This window comes from Mustela nivalis (assembly GCF_964662115.1).
Source record: "Mustela nivalis genome assembly, chromosome: 15".
Classification (NCBI taxonomy): domain Eukaryota; kingdom Metazoa; phylum Chordata; class Mammalia; order Carnivora; family Mustelidae; genus Mustela; species Mustela nivalis.
The window spans coordinates 51,372,462-51,399,107 of record NC_139034.1 but is presented as its reverse complement, the minus strand read 5'-3'; positions in this window follow the sequence as shown (position 1 = coordinate 51,399,107).

Below are 26,646 nucleotides of genomic sequence, written 5' to 3'. Positions count from 1 at the left end.
AGACCATATACAGTAACAGTCACCTTACAGGCAATACAATGGCACTAAATTCATATCTCTCAATAGTTACCCTGAATGTTAATGGGCTTAATGCCCCTGTCAAAAGACACAGGGTATCAGAATGGATAAAAAAACAAAACCCATCTATATGTTGCCTCCAAGAAACTCATTTTAAGCCCGAAGACACCTCCAGATTTAAAGTGAAGGGGTGGAAAAGAATTTACCATGCGAATGGACATCAGAAGAAAGCAGGAGTGACAATCCTTATATCAGATCAATTACATTTTAAGCCAAAGACTATAATAAGAGATGAGGAAGGACACTATATCATACTCAAAGGGTGTGTCCAACAAGAAGATTTAACAATTTTAAATATCTATGCCCCCAACGTGGGAGCAGCCAACTATATAAACCAATTAATAACAAAATCAAAGAAACACATCAACAATAATACAATAATAGTAGGGGACTTTAACACTCCCCTCACGGAAATGGACAGATCATCCAAGCAAAAGATCAGCAAGGAAGTAAAGTCATTAAACGACACACTGGACCAGATGGACATCACAGATATATGCAGAACATTACATCCCAAAGCAACAGTATACACATTCTTCTCTAGTGCACATGGAACATTCTCCAGAATAGATTACATCCTCGGTCCTAAATCAGGACTCAACCGGTATCAAAAGTTTCGGATCATTCCCTGCATATTTTCAGACCACAATGCTCTAAAGCTAGAACTCAACCACAAAAGGAAGTTTGAAAAGAACCCAAATACATGGAGACTAAACAGCATCCTTCTAAAGAATGAATGGGTCAACCGGGAAATTAAAGAAGAATTGAAAAAAATCATGGAAACAAATGATAATGAAAATACAATGGTTCAAAATCTGTGGGACACAACAAAGGCAGTCCTGAGAGGAAAATATATAGCGGTACAAGCCTTTCTCAAGAAACAAGAAAGGTCTCAGGTACACAACCTAACCCTACACCTAAAGGAGCTGGAGAAAGAACAAGAAAGAAACCCTAAGCCCAGCAGGAGAAGAGAAATCATAAGGATCAGAGCAGAAATCAATGAAATAGAAACCAAAAAAACAATAGAGCAAATCAACGAAAGTAGGAGCTGGTTCTTTGAAAGAATTAATAAAATTGATAAACCCCTGGCCCGACTTATCAAAAAGAAAAGAGAAAGGACCCAAATAAATAAAATCATGAATGAAAGAGGAGAGATCACAACTAACACCAAAGAAATACAAACTATTATAAGAACATACTATGAGCAACTCTACGGCAATAAATTTGACAATCTGGAAGAAATGGATGCATTCCTAGAAACATATAAACTACCACAACTGAACCAGGAAGAAATAGAAAGCCTGAACAGACCCATAACCAGTAAGGAGATTGAAACAGTCATTAAAAATCTCCAAACAAACAAAAGCCCAGGGCCAGACGGCTTCCCGGGGGAATTCTACCAAACATTTAAAGAAGAACTAATTCCTATTCTCCTAAAACTGTTCCAAAAAATAGAAATGGAAGGAAAACTTCCAAACTCATTTTATGAGGCCAGCATCACCTTGATCCCAAAACCAGACAAGGATCCCACCAAAAAAGAGACTATAGACCAATATCCTTGATGAACACAGATGCGAAAATACTCAACAAAATACTAGCCAATAGGATTCAACAGTACATTAAAAAGATTATTCACCACGACCAAGTGGGATTTATTCCATGGCTGCAAGGTTGCTTCAACATCCACAAATCAGTCAATGTGATACAACACATCAATAAAAGAAAGAACAAGAACCATATGATACTCTCAATAGATGCTGAAAAAGCATTTGACAAAGTACAGCATCCCTTCCTGATCAAAACTCTTCAAAGTGTAGGGATAGAGGGCACATACCTCAATATCATCAAAGCCATCTACGAAAAACCCACCGCAAATATCATTCTCAATGGAGAAAAACTGAAAGCTTTTCCGCTAAGGTCAGGAACATGGCAGGGATGTCCATTATCACCACTGCTATTCAACATAGTACTAGAGGTCCTAGCCTCAGCAATCAGACAACAAAAGGAAATTAAAGGCATACAAATCGGCAAAGAAGAAGTCAAATTATCACTCTTCGCAGATGATATGATACTATCTATGGAAAACCCAAAAGACTCCACTCCAAAACTGCTAGAACTTTTACAGGAATTCAGTAAAGTGTCAGGATATAAAATCAATGCACAGAAATCAGTTGCATTTCTCTACACCAACAGCAAGACAGAAGAAACAGAAATTAAGGATTCAATCCCATTTACAATTGCACCCCAAACCATAAGATACCTAGGAATAAACTTAACCAAAGAGACACAGAATCTATACTCAGAAAACTATAAAGTACTCATGAAAGAAATTGAGGAAGACACAAAGAAATGGAAAAATGTTCCATGCTCCTGGATTGGAAGAATAAATATTGTGAAAATGTCTATGCTACCTAAAGCAATCTACACATTTAATGCAATTCCTATCAAAGTACCATTCATCTTTTTCAAAGAAATGGAACAAATAATTCTAAAATTTATATGGAACCAGAAAAGACCTCGAATAGCCAAAGGGATATTGAAAAAGAAAGCCAACGTTGGTGGCATCACAATTCCGGACTTCAAGCTCTATTACAAAGCTGTCATCATCAAGACAGCATGGTACTGGCACAAAAACAGACACATAGATCAATGGAACAGAATAGAGAGCCCAGAAATAGACCCTCAACTCTACAGTCAACTAATCTTCGACAAAGCAGGAAAGAATGTCCAATGGAAAAAAGACAGCCTCTTCAATAAATGGTGCTGGGAAAATTGGACAGCCACATGCAGAAAAATGAAATTGGACCATTTCCTTACACCACACACAAACATAGACTCAAAATGGATGAAGGACCTGAATGTGAGAAAGGAATCCATCAAAATCCTTGAGGAGAACACAGGCAGCAACCTCTTTGACCTCAGCCGCAGCAACATCTTCCTAGGAACAACGCCAAAGGCAAGGGAGGCAAGGGCAAAAATGAACTATTGGGATTTCATCAAGATCAAAAGCTTTTGCACAGCAAAGGAAACAGTTAACAAAATCAAAAGACAACTGACAGAATGGGAGAAGATATTTGCAAACGACATATCAGATAAAGGACTAGTGTCCAGAATCTATAAAGAACTTAGCAAACTCAACACCCAAAGAACAAATAATCCAATCAAGAAATGGGCAGACGACATGAACAGACATTTCTGCAAAGAAGACATCCAGATGGCCAACAGACACATGAAAAAGTGCACCATATCACTCGGCATCAGGGAAATACAAATCAAAACCACAATGCGATATCACCTCATACCAGTCAGAATGGCTAAAATCAACAAGTCAGGAAATGACAGATGCTGGCGAGGATGTGGAGAAAGGGGAACTCTCCTGCACTGTTGGTGGGAATGCAAACTGGTGCAGCCACTCTGGAAAACAACATGGAGGTTCCTCAAAAAGTTGAAAATAGAACTGCCCTATGACCCAACAATTGCACTATTGGGTATTTACCCTAAAGATACAAACGTAGTGTTCCAAAGGGGCACATGCACCGGAATGTTTATAGCAGCAATGTCCACAATAGCCAAACTATGGAAAGAACCTAGATGTCCATCAACAGATGAATGGATCAAGAAGATGTGGTATATATACACAATGGAATACTATGCAGCCATCAAAAGAAATGAAATCTTGCCATTTGCGACAACATGGATGGAACTAGAGCGTATCATGCTTAGCGAAATAAGTCAAGCAGAGAAAGACAACTATCATATGATCTCCCTGATATGAGGAAGTGGTGATGCAACATGGGGGCTTAAGTGGGTAGGAGAAGAATAAATGAAACAAGATGGGATTGGGAGGGAGACAAACCATAAGTGACTCTTAATCTCACAAAACAAACTGAGGGTTGCTGGGGGGCAGGGTTTTGGGAGAAGGGGGTGGGATTATGGACATTGGGGAGGGTATGTGCTTTGGTGAGTGCTGTGAAGTGTGTAAACCTGGTGATTCACAGACCTGTACCCCTGGGGATAAAAATATATGTTTATAAAAAATAAAAAATTATATTAAAAAAAAAAAGACTCTCTCCCTGTCTTTCTCTGCTCATTCCCCCTCCAAAATAAACAAATTTTTATAAAAAAAGACAGTGGAAACCTTTAAATAAGAACAAAAATTAATAGCTTGGATGTAATTTCATATAAATTAAGAATTCTGATCAATACTTCATTTGGAGGTTTTTTTGGTTTGTTTGTTTGTTTTTTAATTACACTCAGGTTGCATCTGATGATCTGAGATACTTTGATAAGTCATTTAAACTCTTAAGGAATTAAAAAACCTTTCCCAGAATTTCCTAAAAGAGATCATGAACTCTTTTGCAGATTAACTAGATTTAGGACTCTTCCTCAGCTTAAATTATGATACTTTTAAATTAAAATACTTTATATTATCAGCCTAGTCATTTCTAATAATTACACACTGTTATTAATATTTTTACAGAAGAAGTAAATGAAATTAAAAAAAAATCAAATTGTTGGAAGCTACATGGTAGTAACTCAACAAGGTCTTAAAGATACGGATTTATAAATTCAAGGTACTAACTTTCAAGAGGTGTTATTTAAGCAAAAACCTAAGTAATACAGATAAAACAATTTTGCTCATAATATCCAGATAACTGAGAAAAATGTAAGAGTCATATTCTGTTCCCGTAAGAAGGATTTTACATATGGAAAAGATAAACATCTTGATGACAACCTCATGTATATTCTATAGCATATTTTAAATGCTTATAATTTAAATAAAACACAAATTCAAGCTTTCCATCTTCAAGATTATGAAGAAATTAATCTACATCTTTACTAATAGCTTTTCAAACTCTTCTTCTCTTTAGAGGTTTTCAAGGCCCTGGGGTCATAATCAAATACAAATCTTGGGAGGTCTATAATGATTCATCTGTCCAATAGCATTACACACAAGAAGTTTATTGTCTTAGCCTTTAGGGTACAAGCAGGTAAAGCAGCTCTGCCATTCACATGCCACAGTAGATAGGGAGTTGCTCGTGAGACTTGGTTAATAGTGTCCAAGATACAACTTCTTGACTAGGCATCCATCCTCTGATCTCTTGATATATCACCCACTCAATGGTATGTAATGAATTTTTCCACAGTTTTCCGGGCATTCTAATTATATTAGTTTCTTAGGGATACCATAACAAAATACCACAGACCAGGTAGCTTAAAAAAACATAAACTTATTCTCTCACAGCTAGCTATAGAGGCTAGAAATCTGAAAACAAGTTGTTGGCAGGGTTGGTTCTTTCTAAAGGCTTAGGATCTGTTCTCTGCCTCTCTTAACTTCTGGTGATGGCTGGAAATAGCTGGTGTTCCTTGGCATGTACATATATCACTCTAATGTCTATCTCCATCTTCACATCTTCTCTTCTTATAAATACACCAGTTATGGGTGTTACATTGGATTGGTACTGGGTTAGGGCCAACTCTAATGACCTTGTCTTAACTTGAATACATCTATAAAGACCCTATTTTAATATAAGGTCACAGTCGCAGATACTAGAAGCTAGCTAGTACTTCAACATGTTTTTCTGGGAAATGCAACTGAACCCATAACAACAACCTTCAGCTTTACTTTCTGTCTGATTAAACTTCTCCCCCTCTTCCTATGCCCAATGGCACTCTTTTCTACATTTCTTCTTCCCCTCAAAGAACACTTGCATAGTAGTTTAGACAAATTCAGATTTCTCTCTCTCTCTCTCTCTCTCTCTCTCACACACACACACACACACACACACACACTACCAACAATAACATATGAAAGGAGTAACTAATTAGACTTGGATAATAAGGATGAAAAATAAATTCTGAAAACTCCAAAAGAGAGCATCAGAATCATTAATATACAGAAAAACATGTTTGCAAAAAATAAAAATGGCAACTTGCTACTTACAAGCACTGACCCCAACCTTGAGATTAGGAGTATAGCTTATTAGTCATTTAACACATAAAACATAGACTGATGAACAACTGAAAGTTGATGATATATGATAAACTACTTATGGATAGTAACTAAATTAAATATTTCATTGAACACTGTCTAGAAAACAGTATTGACCAAAGATTTTCATTTGAAGGGAAAGAAAAAATGTTTTATTCATTTTTCAGAATATTCCCTAAAATAATTTGTGTAATACATGGGAGGCTTTCTGAGATATATATTAAGTAAGCAATTCATTTGACAAATATTTAGTGAATACCACTTATGTGCCAGGGACTATTGTAAATGTCATGATTATAGAATGGTTAAAAAGAAAAAAAAAGACTAATTTTTCCATAGAGCCTACATTCCAGTTGTGAATATTTAAGTAAAAATGGAAATTATGTGAAATGGTGTCAGAGATAAGGAAGCAAAACAAACAAATAAAAAATTATATAATGCCCATGGGGTCAGAGAATTAGAATTTTAAGGGAAAAGAGGGCATTTGAGCCACAATGTGATGAGAGATGAGGGAGTAAGCTTTATGGATATGTGGAGGAAGTTTAAATATCTTGAAAATAAATGTACCAAAATATCTGAGGATCATTGAAGAAGGCTACATGGGTTGGGCAGAATGAGTAAGAGAGTAAAGGAGATAAAATATAGGATTATGCTTTATACTTTGTGTAAATTAGGAAACCAAGAGAGGTATGAGCACAGAAGTGAAGATTTCGTTTTATAGGACAGCAGGGTTACTCTGGCTACTCTGGTGAAAATAAACCTTAGCAGGAGGAACAGAAATGTTGTGATCTCTTAGGAGGCTACTGAAGTACTTCAGATAAGAGATATTATGGTAGGTTAGACCAGGTATAGCATTAGAGGTGATAAAGAGGGTGTATGTCTTTTAATATAAGTAAGAAGAGACAAAGGAATTTGTGGAAAGATTAGATTTATGACATGAGAAAAAGAGAAGTTAAAGAAAACTTTAAGGTTTTTAGCTTACGCAACTTAAAGGATGTGGATGACATTATATGGAATTAAAGGTTGTGAAAGGAATAGGCTTATAAGGGAAACATGTAGTACAGTTTTAAACATGCTAAGTTTGATATGCCAATTTTACTTCCAAGTGAATGTGTCAAGCAGTTGGAAGTAAATGTGTAGCTCAAGAGGTCTGGGATGTAGATATAAATATGCTAGTTGTCAGTATGGACAGATAATTAAAGTCATGATGCTAAAAGAGATAGATATTCCAGAAATTGCATGTAGAAAGCAAAGAGAAGTGTTTCAAGACTGAGCCCTTTATCATAAAGGATGGAATCTTAGGAGACTAAAAAAATGAAGAAAAATCTGCAAAGGATGCTGAAAATTAGCACGTGGTATGAAAGGACCAAAAACATAATGGTATTGATCTAGAAGCAAAGTAAGGCAAGTCCTTGAAAGTGCAGGAAAACGGTGATCAGAAGTGTCGAATGTTGGTTATAAATAATGAAAGATGAGATCTAAGAACTGACTATTGCATTAAGTGATTTTTAGGTCAAATTTTGATAGCAGTTTCTGTGCAGTAATACAATCAGAATGGGAGGATGAGATAAATACAGACAACATTTTCAAGGAGTTTTGTCACAAAGGATACTGTATCAGGTAAACGAGATTGACAGCAGTAAAAGTAAAGGGTCTACATTTTACTTTACTTCAATCTTACAAGTTAGCCTGCTACTTTCATGAATGCCAGTAGAAGACCCCAACAGTACTGGGTCAGAAATGAAAGACAGTTTATTATTCAACACAACAGCAGTAGCTATAGCTTCATCATTTTTATGTCTGTCCTCTGAGCCCTAATTCCCACATGCAGGGGCTTGAGTTACAGAAGAAGCCTGAATTTAAGGAACCTGAGTCTTCCATAAAAGGATATAGGAAAGTTTTCCCTTCGCTCTGATAGGAGACACAATCTGTATTGCCCAAATCTGCTTCCCATATAAACATTCTTATAAAAATAATAGTCTGTGCTTGAGTTTGCACGATGGGTACAAATTGATAGACTCATAGGAAACTGTCTCCCAACAATTAGTAGAGGATTTGCCTTAATAAAAATATTTACTTTATCTTTGTTATGTTGAAAGAAATAATTCAATATGAAGGGAAAAATTTATGATACAGGGAAAAAAGTACATTTTTAGAGTGATATAATTGAGGAGAGATGCAAGTATATGAAACATAATGTACAACTGTATGATCTGGCCCTCAGATACCTCTATCAATAGATCATCCATGGTAATAGTAAGGAAGGCAGAGCACATATATGCATACATTGGTAGTGGAATGTAGGGATACCTCTGAGATAATATAGATTCACTTCCAGACCATGGCAATGAAGCAAGTTATATGAAGTTTTTGGTCTCCCAGTATATATAAAAGTTATGTTTACACTGTGTTGTAGTCTATCAAGTGTGCTGTAGCTTTATGGTCTGGAAAAAAATGTACCATGCCTTAATTAAAATATACTTGATTGCTAAAGAATGCTAACCATCATTTGAGCTTTCAGCAAATCACACTCAGTTTGCTAGTAGAGCATTTTGCCTCAGTGTTAATCATTGCTGACTGATCTGGGTGATGGTTACTGAAGGTGGTTGTGGCAATTTTTTAAAATACAACAACAATGAAGTTTGCTGCATCAGTTCACTATTTCATGAATGATTTCTTCGTAGCATTCTATGCTGATTGATAGCATTTTGCCCATAGTAGAATTTCTTTCCAAAATGAGGTCAGTCCTTTCAAACCCTGCCACTGCTTTATCAACCAAGTTTATGTAACATTCTAAATCCTATGTTATCATAACAACATTCTTTACAGCGTCTTCAACAGGAGTGGATTCCATTTCAAGGGGGATATGCACCCCAAAGTTTATGGCACCAATGTCAACAATAGCCAAAATATGGAAAGGGCTCAGATGTTCATTGACAGATGAATGGATAATAAATATGTAGTATATATATGCTTTGGAATATTACTCAGCCATCAAAAAAATTAAATCTTGCCATTTCAATGACGTGGATAGTACTAGAGGGTATTATGCAAAATAAGTCAGTCAGAGAAAGATAAATACCATATGATTTCATTCATATGTGGAACTTAAGAAACAAAACAGTGAACATAGAGAAAGGGAAGGAAAAATTAAGTAAGATGAAAGCAGAGAGAAAGGCAAAGGAGCCTCCTAAGTAAAGGAAAAAAACAGGGTTGCTGGAGGGGGGTGGGTGGGGGATGGGGTAACTGGGTGATGGACATTAAGGACACCTGATGTAATGAGCACTGGGTATTATATGCAACTTATGAATCATTAAATTCAACCCCTGAAACTAATAATACAGTATATCTTAACTAAATTGAATTTAAATGGAAAAATTTTTTAAAAAGAAACCAATTTCTTTGCTCATCCATTAGAAGAAAATCTTCAGCTATTAAAGTTTTATTAAGGGATGGCAGCAATTCAGACACATTTCAGGCTCTACCTCTAATTTTAATTCTCTTGCTAATTCTACTACATCTGCAGTTACTTCCTCCACTAAAGTCTTCAACTCTTCAAAGTCATCCATGAGGGTTGGAATTAACTACTTTCAAACTTCTGTTAATGTTGATATTCTGACATCTTCTCATGAATCACAGAAGTTCTAAGTGGCATCTAGAATGGTGACTCCTTTCCAGAAGGTATTTAATTTACTTTTCCCAGATCCTTCAAAGAAATAACTACTTATGGCAGCTATAGCTTTATGAAATGTATTTCTTAAGTAATAAGACTTGAAAGTAAAAAGTAGTATCTGTGATCCATGGGCTTCAGAATGGATATTATGTTAGTAGAAATGGAAACAACATTAATTTCTTTGTGCATCTCCATCAGAGTTCTTAGTTGACCACATGCATTGTCAATGAATAGTAATGTTTTGATAGCTGTATTGTTTCTGAGTGCTAGGTCTCAAAGAAGGCTTAAAATAATCAGTAAACCATGTTATAAACAGATGTGATGTCTTATAGGTTTTGTTGTTCCATTTATAGGCAGTATAGATTTAGCATCATTCTTAAGGGCCCTCAGATTTTTTTTTTTTTTGAGTGATAAACAAGCATAGGCTCCAACTTAAAGTCACCAGCTACATTAGTCACTAGCAAGAGACTCAGCCTGTCCTTTAAAGCTTTGAAGAAGGCATTGACTTCTCTTTCCTAGCTATGAAAGTCCTAGATGGCATCTCCTTCTCTTTCTTCGTCTCAAACTTTTGTTCATTTATTTGAGAGAGAGAAAAAGAGAACACAAAGGGAGAGTGAGAGGGAAAAGCTAACTCCCGCTGAACAGAGAGCCCGATGTGGGAATTGATCCCAGGACCCTGAGATCATGACCTGAATCGAAGGTGGACACTTAACTGACTGAGTCACCCAGGTGTCCAGCATCTTCTTCTCATAGAAGGTTGTTTCTTCTATATTGGAAATCTGTTGTTTAGTGTAGCCACCTTCATTAATGACCATAGCTCGATCTTTTGGGTAATTTGCTACAAGTTCTGTATCAGTGGTTGCCATTTCACTTTGCACTTTTAGGTTACAGAGACAGCTTCTTTCCTTAAAACCCATAAACCAAACTCCAGTAGTTTCAAACTTCTATTCTGCAATTTCCTCACCTCCCTGAGTCTTCACAGAATTGAAGATGTTAGGGTCTTATTCTGGATGAGGCTTTGGCTTAAGAGAATGTTATGTTATGCTTTGATCTTCTATTCAGACCACTAAAATTTTCTCCACATCACCAATGAGGCTGTTTTACTTCTTATTGTTTGTGTGTTCACTGGAGTAGCACTTTTAATTTCCTTCAATAACTTTTCCTTCACATTCACAACTTGGTTAACTATTTGGCATAAGAGGCTTAGCTTTTGGCATCTCTCGGCTTTTGACTAAGTTTAAACATTTACAGATTTTGATTTAAAGTGAGAGACATGTGATTCTTCCTTTCACTTAAACATTTAGAGGTCACTTAGGGTTATTAATTTGCATAATTATAATATGGTGTTCATGAAATAGGGACCCTTAAGGAGAAGGAGAAAACTGGGAATGGCAGGCTGGTGGGGCAGTCAGAATACACAAAATATTTATCAGTTAATTGCCATCTTACATGGGATATTTCATGATGCCCTTTAACAAATACAATAGATCACTGATTACAAGTCACCATAATAAATATAACAATAATAAAAAAGTTTGAAATATTCTAAGAATTATCAAAATATGACAGACCCATGAAGTGAGCAAATGGTTTTGGAAAAATGGTGCTGATAGACTTATTCAACACAGGGTTGTAAAAAGCCTTTAATTTGTAAAAAATGTAATCTTCTGTAAAGCACATTAAAGTGAAGCACAATAAAATGAGGTGTGCCTGTATAAGTCATACTGGGAGTTTGTGGAAGTTGTCTTCTGATTGTTCCCATTTTCTTAGTGAAATAGAAATTAAGGTAAACAGCTAAGAATGAGGTTTGAATATAATGCATAAGACGTTTTAGAAAGAGAAAAATATATGAAAAGGTTATTCAGAAAATGTAGAGATAAAATCTCAAAGAACCTAGAAGCAATTACAGCAGATACGGTTATTGCTGACATTGTTACTGTGCTGACAGATACCTTCTATTTGCCTCCCTGCACCTTATGCATCTCCAGCGGGCTCTCTCCTTATATAGAATTTATCCTTTTCTTTAGGTTTTGCATTGTATTCAGACAATGAGAAATCACTGAAAGAGATCAGGGACCCCTTTGGTTTGCTGGGTCTCTTAAGTGGAAATCACTACTCCTCTTAAGACAGAGTTTTCTTCATTTGGTTTCTATTAACCTTTCCCTGAGCTTGACCTTTCAAGCTTAGGCTTGGTAAAATGTTTGCTACCACTAGTGTTAGACTACAGCACTGTCCCTTATGGTTACCATCTTCACTATAGACATCTTTGAATCAGTTCCTCTGCTTGAAAAAATAATGATTTAAAGTATCCTTATATGAGTGTATGATCTCTTTCCTGTTGGAACCTGAATAATAAGACTAAAGATATTATTCTTTTGACAGTTTTTCACTAAGTGAACTTATAGAGACTCTTTGAAGTTGGGATGAGTCCAGTTATACTAGAGTTAGTGAACTAAGTGTCTAAATCAGGTTAATCTGTCATGCTGTCTGATAATGAGTTCATTCTCTCTGGTTGCCCTGTATAGTCTAACATATTTAATATCCTCCAGAAACAACTACTCCTTCAAATTTTTTATAGGACTTGTGTTAGTGCCAGCATGAAAGCTAAATTCCACTAAGAAATTTGGTAGTTTTACCAACTGCATTCCCATCCTATCTATAAAGACCTTCTTTGACTTGAACAAAAACATATTTATTTCCCTCATATTTCCCAAGAACATATCTTTTTTTCTTAAAACTTTCTTTCACCATGTAGCAAGATTTTATCACATTTAATTTTTGCCATCTATTCTTTTAAGTCTCATCTTTTCATCCTTCCTAACTGATTTAACTTCCAGCTTATCCTCTATTTTTCTTGACCATCCTTTAAAATTCTTACTTGAAGTCATGTGAGACAAGTTAGAATATCTTGGATTTGTATTCTAGACCTAGCTTTTGTAATGTTTGTTTATTAGTTTATTATTTAAGTTCTCTGTTACCTTCATTAATAATAATACTTTTCTCAAAGTAGTTTTATAAAGATTAAATATGCCAATCTATGTAAAGGGAACATTACCAAATAAGAATTCAATACGTTACCTGCTCTTTCTTTTCTACTTGCCCTTCATTTCATGATTATCTATGCAGCTAAATATCTAATATTAACACAATTTAATAATAGTATTTGTTACATTTAGCATATTTTTACAAGTGCCATAAATGTATCACTAAGACTTTAGTAAATCTGAAAAGGAGTCATGTTTATAATTAAAATGCCATATCTATATTTTGGTACTAAAACATAAATCCCATGTGTACTAGTGAGAGAAGAATATGGGGATAGTCTTATAACTAAGTAACCATCTGAGAATGGTGGATATGCTACCTTAAAAGTGAAACACAGTGCTAAATAAAAAGAAGAAAAATTCTTTTTGCTGAGGAGGGAAAAAAACCCCACTGTCAAATGTATGATAAAAATCTGAGTTTAAATTTTAGAAAGAAAACTTTGTTTTGACAAGCATATGTATAAAAAAATAAACCAACAAGAAAAAGTTGTCTTTTTTGTCTACCAATAGTTTTATTTATTTATTTTTTTCTTCCCTTCCATGGTTCCTTTTTACTACTGTGCTGCGTGAGCTCATCCCACTGGACAAACACCAGCTGAGCATTTTCTGAAATAACATAGAAATGTAAAGTTTGACTTAAAAAAAGCACTGGATTTGATTTTGTACACGGAAAAAACTTCCTAAAGTAGTAAGAAGAAAATGACGAGAAGTTCTACTTTGGTCTTCATACTTCAAAATGAATAATTCCATGTATTACTACAACACAGTAAGATGGTCCCAAGCATAAGAATGACTTACCTGGAATATACATATAAATTTTAGTTGAATGCTGAAATGGTAAGAATTAAGATGTAGGCATTGCTTTTCCTCAGCAATGGCTCCAAAGTATAAGCTTTTGTTATTTTAAGACTCACTAAAAGAATGAAATATTTATATTCTACAAATAAAATGATGATAATATTTTTTTGTTCATGCTCATTCATATTTACCTGGGCTTAAGAAAGCATTTGTAAAACTCCATTGAAAGTATTTAATTCATATAATGTTAATGGTTTATTATTATTATTGTAGTTCTATTCTAAGAGATAAGAGACAAGTTATCAATAATTGGAAAAGATGTAGGAAAAGTGCACATTAGGTCACAGTAAGGGTTTTTTGGGTTTTTTTGTTTGTTTTTGGTAACTATCATCTAGGGATAATAATCCAAGAATACTCATAAAATAGATACAAACACATAGCAAATATAAAAATAATTTTATAATAATTTAGCTTTATTCTCTATTTTCCTAAAAGAATAAATTTATATATTTACTTAAAATTAAGCATTTAATACTTTCTAGGATTCTCATTTTGTCACATCACAATGTAATGCCAAACCCATGATCCTGATTTACTATTATCAGTCAAAATTATTTGTGAATTTGTACAGTGTGAAAGGCATTAGTTTTCCCTGTGTATGCTTTTTTTCTCCAAGTAGACATTCTTTGATGTCTAAATTTTTCAAGGAAAGTTTAAATAATATTATTTATGTTTAAATAATAGCCAATTAAGCATTAAATACTAAACTCTCTAAAAAATCTTAAAAATGTGTGACAGTCTTTTGCTCCCATTTAGCTGTGTGATGATATACTTGTCACTCAGTTACCTGAGTTTTAGTTAATTCATTTATAAAATGGGGAAAAATATTTAGATTACTTCTAAAGTTGATTTCAACTAAAAAAGTTCAAAGAACAGAAAAAGAGAAAGTTAAATTGTTTTGTACAAAGATACTTTATAGTTTGCAAAATGTAACACATTTTCATTTTTATTTTTTAAAATTATTTATTTTAGAGAGAGAGTGTATGTGTGAACAGGATAAGAGGCAGAGGGAGAGATTCAAGCAGACTCCTTGCTGAATGTGGTGCCCACGCAGGGCCTGATCCTAGGACCCTGAGATTATGACCTGAACCTAAATCAAGAGCTCCCTGCCTGACTGAGTCACATGGGTGCTCCTGAAATAGATTTGCAAAGAGGAATTTTCTATTTTGTTAAATTTAGCTAAAAAAAAAAAAAAAAAGTCTGATTTCTGATTAAGTGCAGTAAATTAAAAACATCTACTATGGCACCTCGGTGGCTCAGCTGGCTAGGAATATGACTCTTGGTTTGGGCTCAGGTTATGATCCCATGGGTACTGAGATTAAACCCCAGCTAGGGCTCTTTACTCCATGGGGAGTCAGCTTGAAGATTCTCTCCCTCTTCTCCTTTCCTAAACTCACACACAGGATGTGCTCTCTAAAATAAATAAATAAATCTTAAAAACAACAACAACAACCACCCAAAAACCATCTACCTGGGATTGGAAGCAGAACAATTTATTGAAAGTCTTTATAAGAAACAATAGGTTTCAGAATCATTTTCCACTACCTTTTCTCTATAGCCAGAATACTACCTTTAGCAGTTGCCAATAGGAAACAAGAGTTATTTCTCAAGAGACAAACAGAAAACCTGTGATATGCTGAACCTCAAGTCACCACAAGGATTACAAGAAAGTATACAAAGTCAACAATGAGGAGTCTGCTTTCACAACTTGCTCCCCTTAGAGCTGGTGTTATTGGTGAGGGGCTTGAGTAGCCAAACTGGGCCCACACTCAGAAAGATCCCATGGTGTTTTAATGTTTCACTTCTGCTTTATTTAAACTCTTAATAATTTTTTAACAAGGGGTCACTGAAATTATGTAGCTGAGTCTGGTTCACCTGTTTGCCACCACATCATGGTAGCCCAATTCACAAGCTCTGCAAGAGACTGCAGAAAACATCTCTGGGGAAAATTATCTTGCTGGAGAGAAAAAATTCTCATGTTACTAAATCTGAGGGTTAGCCTTGAAATGGTCAGGACATTGCCCAGCCAGCCTATACATTAAGCAAGGCACACACATTAAACAAGTTCTTCTACTACCATACATACATAGCTTCAAATAGTATGGTAGTGTCTCACTCTCACATATGAACAAGGAGCCAACAATTACCCAATATTGAAGAAAAATCTAAAACATGGAAGAGAGTTCCGAAGACACACAAAACAAAAGCAAAAACAAAAAAACAAAAGAAGAAGAAAAGAAGAAGGAACACTTAGATAACAGCAAAATTCAGGGAGCATAATTTTTTTAAAGATTTTATTTATTTATTTGACACAGAGAGAGATCACAAGTAGGCATAGAGGCAGGCAGAGAGAGGAGGGAAGCAGGCTCCCCGCTGAGCAGAGAGCCTGATGCGGGGCTCGATCCCAGGACCCTGAGATCATGACCTGAGCCAAAGGCAGAAGCTTTAACACACTGAGTGACCCAGGCACCCCTGCATATTTTTAAATATATATAAAAAATTAATATTTCATCTATGAACTAAATCATACATTGTTATTTTAAAATCATAATAAAAAACATTCTGAGAGAAAATATAAGATCTTGGAAACATGATAGCAGACATTTAAAAATCACAGTAGATATTAGAATGCATAACTGATCATATCTGCCCAATAGCAGAACTTTAAAAAACACACATATAAATAACAAAATAGATTAGATTAAGAAATATTAGTCATATAAAGGGAACAATATCTGAATAACAATGTAAAAACAAAAAACAAAAACAAAAGAACAACAATAAAAAAAAAAACAGAAAAATTGAAAAGAAAAAAATTCCCAAGAAAAATGTCTCAGAAGTGAAATAGAAAATTTTCCTGATAAATAAACTTCAGTGAGCATATATAAAGTTAAGTATATGGATATGGAGTTAAAAATATATAAAATTAAAAAAAAATACTTCATTAGAAGATATCAGGTAAAATTTTAAAAGTTAATGATTAGTAAAATATCCTAAAGGAGCTAGTAGAGGAAAGAAAGAATATCAAGAATCAAACAATCTTAAAATTTCTTAAGAACAAAAATAGAAAGTGAAGGAAAATAAGAAAAATATTTGAATATTCTGAGGGAAGTGATTTTTTGTACAAAGGGAAAATATCACGCAAGGAAATAGCAAGCAATGGATTGAATTAATCATAGTATACAGAATAAAAATATTAGTAAATGAAAAGTATAAACCATGAAAAATAAACTAAGTGTACAAAAACTGAAATAAAATCCTGATATATGAATTTTCTACATTCTTGCAATTAGCAGGTGAGCTATGAATTAAAATTGTAAATCATAATAGTATGAAAACAAAATATATTGATTGTGCTACATTATGTAACCTAATTATAATGAGAGTATAATGGAGGGAAAATGTGATTTGGAGTTGGAGATAAGACACTTTATTTGATTTTAACCTTTGAATGTAGAAATGTCTACATAAGACATAAGCAACAGACAACAAAAAACATCTAAAACAAACAAGCAAAAAGCGAGAAAGATGGAAGGCAGGTAGGGGGAAGGATGAAATGAATGAAGAAAGGAGAACCCGTTCTTTAGAAGTATAGATAACTACTTAAAAACAGCAGTATCTGTGATTGATTATGATGGGTGATGAGACAGGATTAGAGAAAACTGTCCTGATTTGTTTTTGTTTTGTTTTTGAATTAGTCTTCCAGAAATATTTTTACACTGTATATAAATATAAATTTGGGAAAAATGAAAAATTATATTACTATTTGATTTATTTCTCATCTGCTGTCTGTTTAAATTCCACATAAAATTAAACATTTTTCTGATGTAATTTTATATGACATTTATATTTATCACTTTAACACAGTATCAACACTGTTATTCAATGGTCTTGAATTTTCAAATATTTGTGAAACCACTACACATACACATATAGGTACATAAAAACTCAAATCATCTAAATATACTCTTATGCAAAGAATTTACAAGATAGAAATATAAAACACTTGCTTAACTACTCTGAGTACTCAATTATAAGGTAAGAGCTTGACTTTCTTCATTTCATAGACCGAAATCAGAGTTCATAATTGAGGCAAGGCCACTATTACCACATTAAACTCAAATAACAAGCAGGTTATATTTAATGAATTGATACATTAAGTATTTCAAAGAATACCTGAAATTTCCCTTAAAACATACCAGTGTCCCACAATTGACTCAAAATTAACAATAACAATACAGAAGAGAGAAGATGGCTGCAGAATAAGGAGGACCTTAGACTTTCTCCTAGTTGAACACAGCTAGGTAACTAGCAAATAATCCTAAACACCACAGAAAGCAACCTGAAGACTGACAGAACAAAATCTACAGCTAAAGGGAAAGAAAAGGCCACAGGAAGAAGGTAGGAGATATGGAGATGTAGTCTAGGGGAGAAATGTATCCTGGGTGCTAAAGAGGGGAGGGAGCTGTGGTCCTGGAGAAGGGAGCAAGAGAGTCACACACAGGGAAAGGGACAGGAGAATGTTTCCTTAAAGCTTTTGGTTTGAAAACAAGATGGTTTGAATTTTCTATGTTCTTGCAATTAGCAGAGCTTAAAGCCTGACGTTTTAAAGGTCAATGGGCTTTGGTGGGATGGAACCCCAAAGGCACTGTGCTGCTCCTGGAGAGAAGGCAGGCAAATAACCCAGGGGCAGACAGCACGGAAATAGCAATCTAAACAGCATCCGGGACACAGAAGGGAGATAATTCACTTTTCTCAGAGTGTTTCCTGGGAGGCAGTGTTCACAAAAACACCTTTCTGAGAAAAAAGAAGTTGACCTGTGTCATTTCCCTCCTCTGACCCGCAGCATAATACATGCACAACCATCTGTGAGAAGCAGTACAGTGCCAACACTAGTGGCCTACCTTGCATACATTAAGCCCCAGCACCTTGTACTCTGGTGAGGCTGCCCTTCTCAGTCACACTTGCCTCAGTCCTAGTGCAGTGAGCCCCTACCCAGAAGACCAGCATAAATCCTTCACCACCACGTCTCACAACCAAAGAGTTCTGCAGGGCCTCAATTCTTGTGAAAGTTGTGTCAGGTCTCATTTCACAGGTGAACCAGAGCACAGCTAGTTAAAAAGCCATATTCAGGCTGGGACCTAAACACTGCCCACAAAAGGTAAGGGGAACCTCTACAGATGACTGGCCTAAAAGACAGAGCAGTGAAAACACAAAAACAGAGTGCACACAGCACACATCAGAGATATTCCCTGAAGCACCAGGCCCTGGGAACTACATGACCTCTTCTTCATAAGGCCATTACTTTCAAGATCAGGAAAAATAGCTGACTTTTCTAACACACAAAAGAAGGTAGAGACTTATAAAAAATATGAAGACAGAGAAATTTATCCCAAATCTCTATCCCATGGATAGAGATCTAGTGAAACAGATCTGCCTGATGGAGAATTTAAAGCAACAATCATAAGGATACTCACTGGCCTTGAGAAAAGAATAGGAAACATAGGGTTACCCATACCACAGAGATAAAAGAGTTAAAAAATAATCAATCAAAGATGAAAAGTACAATAAATAAGATTAGAAAAGGCTTGATGCAATTAACAGCACACCAGAAGAAGTAAAGGAACAAATTAATGACATAGTAGTTACAGTAGTGGAAAACAATGAAGATGAACAGAAGAGAGAAAGAATTATGCAACATGAGAACAGATATAGAGAACTCAGTGACTCCATCAAAACTAAAAACATTTGTATTATAGGAGACCCAGAAAAAGAAGAGAAAGGGGACAAATTTATTTGAAGAAATAACAGTACAAAACTTCTGGGAAAGGAAATAGACATCCAGATCCAGGAGGCATGGAGAACTCCCATCAAAATCAACAAAATCAGGTCAACAGCAAGACATGCTGTAATTAAATTTCCAAATATAGTGATAAAGAGCAAATCTTAGAAGCAGCAAGACAAAAGAAGTCCTTAATATACAAGGTAAAACCTATAAGATTAGCTGAAGATTTCTCAACAGAAACTTGGCAAGCCAGAAGAGAGTGCTGAATGGGAGAAATCTGCAGTCAAAGATACTTAATTCATTAAAGCTATCATTCAGAATAGAAGGAGAGATAAAGAGTTTACTCAGCAAACAAAACTGAAGGACTTCATGACCATGAAATCACCCCTGCAAGAATATTAAAGGGGACTCTTTGCGTGCAAAGGAGAACAAGAGTGGCAAAGATAAGAAAGGATCAGAGAAAATCTCCAGAAACAGTGAAATAGCAACTCCTTAAAAGGCAATAAATACACATCTATCAATAATTATGTTGAATGTAAGTGGACTAAACACTCCAATCAACAAGATATCAGAATGGATAAAAAAAAAACAAGACCAATCTATATGTTGCCTGCAAGAGATTTGTATTAGACCTAAAGACACCTGTAGATTAAAAGTGAGGGGATGGAGAAACATTTATCATGAAAATGGATGTAAAAAGAAAGTCATAGTAACAATATTTGTGTCAGACAAACTACACTTTAAAAAAAGACTGTAATAAAAGTCAAAGGAGGACACTATATGATCATAGAGTGGACAATCTAACAAGAAGATCAAACAATTGTAAATACTTATGCACCCAACAAGGGAGAACCCAAATATAGTAAACAATAAGAAACTTAAGGGTGTAACTGATAATAATACAGTAATAGTAGGGGAGTTTAATGCCCCACTTACAACAATGGACAGATCACCTAAACAGAAAATTGACAAGGAAACAAGTGGCTTTGAATGATACACTGGACCAGATGGACTTAATTGATATATTCAGACCATTTCATCCTAAAGCAGTGAATACACATTTGTTTTGAATACATATGGCACATTCTCCAGAAAAAAATCACATACTAGGGCACAAATCAGGCCTCGACAAAAAGACCGAGATCATGCCAAGCATATTTTCCAATCATAACACTATGAAACTTAAAGTCAATTGTAAGAAAAAATTTGGAAAGACCACAAATACATGGGGGCCACAAAACACCCTACTAAAGAATGAATGGATCAACTAGGAAATTAAAGAAGAAATTTTAAAAAAAACACATGGAAAGAAATGAAAAACGTTTGGGATGGAGCAGAAGTGTTCAAAAGAGGGAATTATATGGTAATATAGACATACCTCAAGAAGCAAGAAAAATCTTAAATACAAAAACTAAACTTATACCTAACAAAGCTAGAAAACAACAACAACAACAACAACAAATGAAGCCTAAAGCCAGCAAAAGGAAGGAAATAATAAATATCAGAACAGAAATAAATGATACAGAAACAAATAAATAAAGAAAGAACAATAGAACAGACCAATGAAACCAGGAGCTGGTTCTTTCAAAGAAATGATAAAACTGATAAACTCCTAGCCGGACTTATCAAAAGAAAAGGAAAAGGGCCAAATAAAGAAAATCACAACCAACACCACAAAAATACAAACATTTATATGAAATATTATGAAAAATTATATGCCAACAAATTGGGTGATCTGGAAGAAAGAGATAAATTTCTAGAAACTACAAACTACCAAAATAGGAAAGAAATCAGAAACTTGAGCAGGCTGATAATCAGTAAAGAAACTGATCAGCTAATAAAAAATCTCATAGTAAACAAAAGTCCAGGGCCAGATGGCTTCCTAAAGGAATCTTACCAAACCTGTAAAGAAGAGTTGATACTTATTCTCAAACTATTTCCAAAAAATAGAAAAGGAATGAAAACTTCCAAGTTCATTCTGAGGACAACATTACCCTGATACCAAAAGCAGATAAACACCACTAAAAAAGAGAACTACAAACCAATATCCCCGATGAACACAGATTCAAGATTTCTCAATAAAATAGTAGCAAACCAAATCCAATAATACATTAAAAAAATAATTCCCCACAATCAAGTGGGATTTATTCCATGGTTGCAAGGTTGGCTCAATATTTGTGAATCAATCAACATGATAAACCAAATTAATAAAAGAAAGTTTAAGAGCCATATGATCCTTTCAATAGATGCAGAAAAAAACATTCAACAAAGTAGAACATGAATTCATGATAAAAACCTTCAATAAAGTAGGATTAAAGGGAACATACCAGTTTGGGAGAAGGGGGTGGGATTATGGACATTGGGGAGGGTATGTGCTCTGGTGAGTGCTGTGGAGTGTGTAAACCTGGTGATTCACAGACCTGTACCCCTGGGGATAAAAATATATTTTTATTTAAAAAAAAAAAAAAAAAGGAACATACCACAACATTATGAAGGCCATACATGAAAATCCCACAGCTAATATCATCCTAAATGGGGAAAAAAAATCCAAGAGTTTTTTCTCTATTGTCTGGAAAAAGACAAGGATATCCACCCACCACTATTATTTAATATAGTACTGAAGTCCTAGTCACTGAAATCAAAGAAGAGGGAGGAATAAAGGACATTCAAATTGGTAATTAGAAGTTAAACTCTAACTATTTGCAAATGATATGATACTATATACATAAAACCCTAGAGACTTCACCAAAAAACAACTAGAATTCATAAATGAATTTAGTAAACTTGCAGGATATAAAATGAACATACAGAAATAACCTTTCTATACATAAGAAAATATACAGAAAACCCTTTCTATACACCAATAATGAAGCAACAGAAGAGAAATGAAGGAATAAATCCAATTTGCACTTGCAACAAAAAGAATAAGATACCTAGGAATAAACCTAACTAAAGAGGAAAAAGACCTGTATTCTAAAAACTGTAACGCTGTTGAAAGCCACTAAAGATGACACAAAGAAATGGAAAGATGTTCCATGCTTATAAATTGGAAAATAAAAATTGTTCAAATGTTAGTACTACTTAAAGCAAGATTTAATGCATTACAGATTAACGCAATCCTTACCAAAATATCAATGGTATTTTTCACAGAACTAGAACAAACAATCTTAATATTTATATGGAACCACTAAAGACCCAAGATAGCCAAAGTAACATTGAAAAAACAAAGCAAAGCTGGAGGAATCATAATTTCAGACTTCCAGTTATATTAGAAAGCTGTAGTAATCAAACCAGTATGATATTGGCAAAAAAATTGATGCATATACCAAAAGAAATTATAGAAATCCAGAAATGAACCCACAACTAAATGCTCAATTTATCATTTACAAAGTAGGAAAAAATATCCAGTGGGGGAAAAAGTCTCTTGAACAAATTTTAATGGTATCGGAGAAACTGAGCAGCAACATGGAAAAGAATGAAACTGGACCATTTTTTTACATCATACACAAAAATAAATTCAAAATGGATTAAAGACCTAAATGTGAGACAGGAAACCATTAGAGTCCTAGGAGAGAACACAGTCAGTAACCTCTTGGACATCGGCAATAGCCACTTCTTGTTAGATATATTTACCGAGGCAAGGGAAGCAAAAGCAAAAATAAACTAATGGGATTTCATCAAAATAAAAACTTCTGTACAGTGAAGGAAAAAGTCAACAAAAGGCAGTTTTTGGAATAGGAGAAGGTATTTGTAAATAACATATCTAATAAAGGGTTTGTATTCAAAATATATAAAGAAATCATAAAACTCAATACCCCCAAAACAAATAATCCAGTTAAAAAAATGAAGAGAAGGTATGAGTAGACATTTTTCTAAAGAAGATATCCAGATAGCCTATAGACACATGGAAACACTCTTGACAGCACTCATCATCAGGGAAATACAAATCAAAACTATAAGGAGATATTACCTCATACCTGCCTGAAAGGCAAAAATCTGCAACACAAGAAACAACAGGTACTAGAGAGGATGTGGAGAAAGGGGAACATTCTTACACTGTTGGTAGGAATGCAAACTGGTGCAGCCACTCTGGAAAACAATATGGAGGTTCCTCAAAAAAGTTAAAAAGAGAACTACCCTATGATTCAGCAATCGCACTACCAGATATTTATCCAAAGGATACAAAAATGCAATTTCAAAGGGGCACATGCACCCCGATTTTTATAGCAGCATTATATACAATAGCAAAACCATGGAAACAGGCTAACTGTGCATCAACTGATGAACAAATAAAGGGAAATATATATATATATATATATATATATATATATATATATATATATACACACATACACACACACATACATACACAACACACACACACACAGGAATATTACTCAGCCATAAAAAAGAAATCTTGCCATTTGGGGTGACACGGATAGAGGTAGAGAGTACTATGCTAAGCAAAATAAACCAGTCAGAGAAAGACAAATACCTTATGATTTCACTCATATGTTAAGAAACTCAAAGTTAAGAAACAAAACAAAAAAGCCCAGGGGGAAAAAGAGAGAGAGAGAGCTCAGGGCAAAAAAAGAAACAGACTCTTAGCTATAGAGAACAAATTGATGACTACCAGAATGGAGGTGGGTGGGGACATTGGTTAAACAGGTGATGGGGATTAAGGAGTGCATTTTTTTGTAATGAGCACTGGTTATTGTATGGAAGTGCTGAATCACTCTATTGTACACCTAAAACTCATGTTAAAATGTTAACTAACTGAAATTTAAATAAAAACCTAAAAAATGAAACAAAACAAAAAACAAAATTAACAATACAGAAATAAACCAATAGAATTATTTTGACTAAGCTAATTTGATTCAAGGAATGATTGGCTGGTTTACTATGTTATTTATAGGTAGACTGTCAGTTACAAAATCAATTTAAGAAGTCTTATGTTAAATATAGAAAAAAAATAAGCAAGAAAACAAGAAAGAAAGAGAAGACAAGGGCAAAGGGTCAGGAACTGAGCAAACAGGGCATAGAAGCCTGTTTCACTGTCTAGTAGCCCTAAGTAAAGCAAGCCATCAGGAGAAATACAACCTTCCATTTATAGGCTTCTTAGGTGATCTGCAGTAGACACATTAGCATAGTGGTGCAGTAAGCCTTCAAATCAATCATATTCTTGATAACAGAGACATTTCTCTGTTTTTCCTGCTTTAATACTATCTCTGGGTGATCAATAAATATAAATAATAGAGGTTGTTCCACAGAGGCATTTTGTAATAGGGGTGGGACAGAGTAGTGTGGTACAGGTATATAATTTCCAGTGAGCTAACTTAATACAAGAAAGAATCTTAGAGAATTCTGAGGCAACATGAGCAAACCTATTTCTCATGCTCTCAGATATCAGCTCTATCAGGAAACTTTTGAGAGTACCTGAGTGGGAGAAATCAAAGTTGATATCATTAGCAAGTAACTGAATCACTTATAGTCCATGTTTCATACTAAAAGATCTGTGTAGCCTAAAATCCATAAAGTTGAGGGCAAAGCTAATGCTTTATTAAAAACAACAACATAGAGCAAAAAAAAGTCCTCCTGGTTTTTATTATTACACTAATGAAGAATATGGTACCTCTGCATGGGATTTAGCTACAGACAGGGTAAATTGCAGGACTAATACTAACACAGCACTTTATTCTGGCTTAAGTACTTGTTCAATCAAACAAGTACTCTGTTAAGGTTGCCCATCTTCCATCATGAACTGAAAATACACATTACTGTTAGGAAACTATATTGAGTTACAGAGCTTGTTAGGTAGGTGTCTTAACAACCTGCCCGCTCCCAGTCCATACTCCAACCTAATCAAGACAGGCAACCTATCAAACTGCACTAGAAAAACCTTATCTCAATTCTTCAGCTACAAACTTTCCTCATTCTTTGCTTTATCTATTTTAGATTTTAGGTTAATTATTGTAAATATTCAAATCTGTGCTTTCCTTCCCCTCTCGCACTTTCCTATCACAAATGCAACTTCTTGCTCTATGCTGACACACATAACATGGAGAGCAAATTTGTGGTTTTCAACAATATCTATTGATATTATTTCTTTTCTCTTCTCCTAATTTTCCACTGTCCTCAGTGTTGACTTAGCACCTGTACTTGGTACCCTTTCCCCTCATGTAATTACTTCTCCACTTCTAGCTTACTATTTTGCTTTTATCTTCCCCTGTGTATTCGATCTCATCTTTTGATAAAATGAAGAAAATGTTCTCCACATTTGTTCTGGATCCCTTCTCTTCTCATCACCAAAGACTACTCCTTCACATCCTTCCCTACTCTTTCATTATCTGCTAGGGCTTCCCTGAAACTATCTGTCTAAATAAATAAACAAACAAACAAACAAACAAATAAATAAATAAAAAGCTCTGTTAAAGCCATTAACTTTTTTATCCAGGCAAATGCCAAGGAGTTTCTGAAACTCCAAGCTCACATGGTACTTTTTTTCTCACTATTTTTCAAAATGACATTTCTCTGATTGGATCTCTGGCCTTTGACTGACTTTAGTTCTGCTTCTCTAGTTGTAGGAATTTGTCTCAGACTGAATGGCCCCCTGTGGTCAGTTGAGTTTTGTTAGGTCTCTGGGTAGTTTATTTTCCCATTGAAAAATAATATTTTTGCAATGTCTTCTTTTTACATTTGTCCTTCAGCAAAAAGCCTTTATCCTATAACTTTCTTAGGTCAAGAACATAATGTATCTTGCCCTTCTGGAGATGGTCTGCTTTTTCCTTAAAAAAATTATTTCTTTTTTTTCCTCAATGTTTGCCTCTGGGGTATGAATCTCATTTTCATTGGTACAACCTGGCTAAGCTGATATTCCTATAATGACACTGAATCCTTGGAATGACTTTTAAATTCAGTAAAGCTTCAGGATAAAACTTCATCTTCTCTGATTATGAGATCGAATTTCCACATTGCTTAAATCTAAAGCAAATTTTCATGGAAGATCTCACCATAAAGGCTTTGTAGTCTCTTTTACTTCTAAATTTCTTCAGAATTATATATTTATGCCCTTTAATATATAAAGTACTATTTAAAATAATACAACTTTCACACAGTTCCTCATATATCTTTTCTCTAATTATAAAAGTTGTGCATGTTCATTGTATTAAAATACCATAGAAACATAAATTAAAAAATGAAAACTCTACCTTCTTAT